Genomic DNA, 3909 nt, shown 5'->3' with positions numbered 1-3909 from the left:
TAATACTAATACGTAAATATGTACATGTACATATACACATACTTTGATATTATGTATCTTCACATACCTGTAAATATTTTGCATATGAAGCCACCTGTATATATACAAAATGAAATCAAAACATATATAGTGAATGTTTTAGTTTTTAAAAGTGTATTGCAGTAAGACAAACTGCCACTGAAATTTTGAAATACTTTCAAATACTTCCTCTCATATTGAAGGTATTTGTCCCATAGTCTTGAAACTTTATGAAGCAATTCTAAAAGAGTTTTTCCATACATTTCTCCAGTTGTGCTATAGTGGCTGCTTCCATCTCCTGAATTAATTCAAAATGTTTATCTTTCATAGTCATTTCCTTACCAACGGGAGCGTTGTCTTTTATTTTTGGATGTCAACACTTCTAATATGGGAGTCAAAGTCTTTAATTTTCTTCTTCTTCTTACCTTTCCTGCCACAGATAGCTCCAGTGGTTTGGATATGGAAATTATACTGAAGACACAGCTAGGTCAGGGGTAAGACACTAAAAAAGCAATTAGTGCTCAATGGCCTAGCCTTTGACTAGTTCTGGTCAGGTAGAGAGTTAATGCTTTGATTTCCTTCATTCAGAGAGTAAAAGTACCTACTCCCTATTTTCCCCCATCTTTTTGAGACTGAATTTTGCTATATAGTTCAGGCTGGCCACAAACTCACAGCAATCCTCCTGCCTTGTTCTCTGCAGTGCTGGGATTATAGGCAAACACCACTACACCCAGTCCTACTCTTCCTATGAAAACATGTATTGCCTTTCAAACATTTATTGCCTTCAAGGTGGATATGAAGACAGCAATTGGATAAGAAGAAAAAGGATATATTTCCATTTTTGTACAAGTGATAAGTAAACAGCCTTTGGGGGGTATAGAAATTGAACTGAAGACCTCCTGCTTGCCAGGCATGTGTTTATGCCACTGAACTATCTCCCAAGCCCACATATAGTCTTATAAAGATCTTCACTATCTCTAGTGGAGAAATACATCCAGGTTCAGAGGCTCCCTCCTTAAATGCTTATTCTATACATTCTTTTTTTCTTTTTAAAATGAAATACTAATAAGTTTGAGGTATAAATATGTTGTAAATGGGAAAAAGAATTAGCATATAAATTTCATTAGGTAAAGATTCCTTAGTTAAAATAGCAGATTTGTGGGGTGGCAATGAAGGGAAAAGAAAAGGTAGAGGGTAGCAAAAAGGATCTGGTTACTATTTTTCACTCTACCTTCTCCCAGAATGCTTTAGTAACAGGGCTTCCAGAGAGGATGCTAAGATATTCTTAGTAGCAGAAAGTAGTGGTGTCATCTCTGGGCCAATCTGCTAAACACAGTGTTCCCAAGTAGTCATTGGTGTGACACTGAAGGTGACTGGGCAAACTGCCTATAGTAGTAGTAAGAAAATACCCAGATAAAAATTTCTGGAAGTCTTATATTGAAAAGATCGACAGAACATTTGTTGAAGTAGGGGAGAGTTTGGTCACAATGACCTGCTACAAGTTCCAGTATGTAAATTAGACTAATGTAAATGTGATTCCTTTGAGTCTTTTGACTTTGTGTCTGATACCTGGATAGGTTTCTACATTGAAACAATTTCACTCATCTCATCCCTACTTTTTCAATTTTTGGCAGTTAACAGCTTGGTCCAAATTTGTGAAAGACTGATAGGTTAAAAGACAAAAAAATAACTAAGAGTAGTTTTATGTATCAATCGAGAATGACTTAACATTATCGATTTAACATTATCGATCTTCTTTTTACTAAGTGTTTTACTAAAGGTACTAGCTCAGGATTTCCACCACATGCTTCAATTTGTTTATGGCCTTCAGATTCAAGCTCAGAGTATTCCAAATATATTCTAAAGAACCTACATCCTCAAAAATGCTGGACACAGTAATTTTTAATATCCCTGTTTTCTGTACTCTGGTGCAAGATGATCTGCACCTAGGTGCTTTCAGACTTTGACTGAATAGCATGAATAGTAGGGAATGAGTATTTTCCTTCTGTCAGAACTTCACAAAAACTTTTTTTTTCACTATATTCTTTGGAGTGGAGGTTGGCATAATCATCTTTAACTTGGAAAAAGAATACAAGTGTGTTAAACACTGGTTTCAAATCTTCTTTGTAGTCAGAGAACAACTGCATGAGACCTACTGCTAATCCAAATAGTCCTCCTGTCTTCCTCAGCACAATGGCTTTATAGTCTTCTTCAGTAGGACAAATATAATTATCCCTACAGTAAATATCTAGGTCTTGTCCCTGGTCAAGTTCCAAAAGCTGGAAGGTAAAGAGCTACACTGCATCTGGATGATCAAAGGTTAAGACTTTCTGTAAGCCAAGGAAATATACATAATTGGCAGAATTGATGACAGATGAAATTCCATAGATGCTGTGTGCTACAGGAAAGCAACGTCAGAGTTTTGAATTGTCCCTCAACATCATCAATGAGTAAACTGGCATTGTGCAACATTTCTGTCACTTCAGTGATAATCTGGTAACTGAAGTAAGTACCTGTAGAGTTCTAGAAGAATTCTTTGGACATTTTCTTGACTCATCTCTATTGTTCTGGAAATTGATAGTTCCATGGTGATCTCATGACTTTCCAATGCCAGTCCTCAGTAAAGTACCCAGCATCAACTTCCCTCTTTGTATTTCAGATCAAGGCTTCTTCCGATGCCTACATGAATCCTTCCTCCTTCTTCACCACAGAACTTTCCAGCCTGCCCTCCTCAACTGCTAGAAACTCTGAACTACTCAGTGCAAGAAAATCTTTCACAGTCATTTTGACTTTGAGAAAGAGTCAGAAGATGTGCAGTGCTAGTTCTGCTTATAAGATGGATAAGGACACATCATAATGGTTTTATTTGACAGAAACATTGAGACTGTGTGTGCCTGTGATTGGTATACCTTACTGAGTAAGTTGTATGCTTAGATCTTTTATTCCTTGTGTAGAGTTTTTTGTTTAACTCTTTGTATTTATATTCAATGAACAGGGCTGAGGTCTTTTCAGTCCTGGAAATCAGGGTAATGCTTACCTCTGGAAATGATTTTGGGGACTACTCCTTCCCCTCTTAATGTGTTAAGGAGTTTGAGGTGTATTGGTGCTGTATCTTTTCTAAATTTCCTGAACAATTTGACAGAGAATCCATCAGGACCTGGACTTTTCTTATTTGATAGGATTTTTGTTTGTTATTACCTGTTGAATTCCATTGCCTGTTATTGGGTCGTTTAAAGTTTTTATATCTTATTGGTTCTGTTTTTAGCAATATGTATGTGCCTAGGAATTTACCCATTTCTTTTGGATTTTACATTAGAGAGCAGTTTAACGACATAGTTGCTAATAATCTGGATTTTAGAAGTGTCCATTATGATTTTGGCTTTTTCATTTCTAATTGCCTTTATGGGATCTTTTCTATTCCTTTTTTTTTTTTGTAAAATTGGCTAAGTGTTGATCTATTCTGATTATTCTTTCCAAAACCCAGATCTTTGATTCAATGATTCTGTCTATATTTCACTTTCCCTAATTTCTATTATAACTTTAATAATTTCCTTTCTTCTACTACCTTTGGACTTGAATTCTTCCTATTTTTCCAAAGATCTTGAGGTGAGTCATTAGGTTTTTTGTTTGAATTCATTCCGTTTTTTTTTCTAAAATGGTGATTTTCAGCTATAAATATTCCTCTTAAGATTGCTTTCACTGTATCCCATAGATTCTGGTCTGCAATATTGGCATCATTATTTGATTCTAGGAACTTTACGATTTCTTCTTTATTCTCCTATGCTTTGAAGTTTGTGTTGTGAAGTCTGCTGTAATGCTAACGAGTTTACCTTTATAAGTGATTTGCTGCTTTTCACTCAACTTTTAAGAGTCTGTAGCTTTGTTCATATA

The 3909-nt window shown here is 35.6% G+C and overlaps 1 pseudogene; it reads right to left on the bottom strand.

Annotated features, from left to right (window-relative positions):
- Positions 1 to 1748: 1748 nt before the first annotated feature.
- On the bottom strand, positions 1749 to 2605 carry LOC101573696 (annotated as a pseudogene).
- Between the last annotated feature and the right edge of the window lie 1304 nt (positions 2606 to 3909).

Source organism: Octodon degus, unplaced genomic scaffold, assembly GCF_000260255.1.
Source record: "Octodon degus isolate 3935 unplaced genomic scaffold, OctDeg1.0 scaffold00030, whole genome shotgun sequence".
Classification (NCBI taxonomy): domain Eukaryota; kingdom Metazoa; phylum Chordata; class Mammalia; order Rodentia; family Octodontidae; genus Octodon; species Octodon degus.
This window is presented reverse-complemented; position numbering and strand designations above follow the sequence as displayed.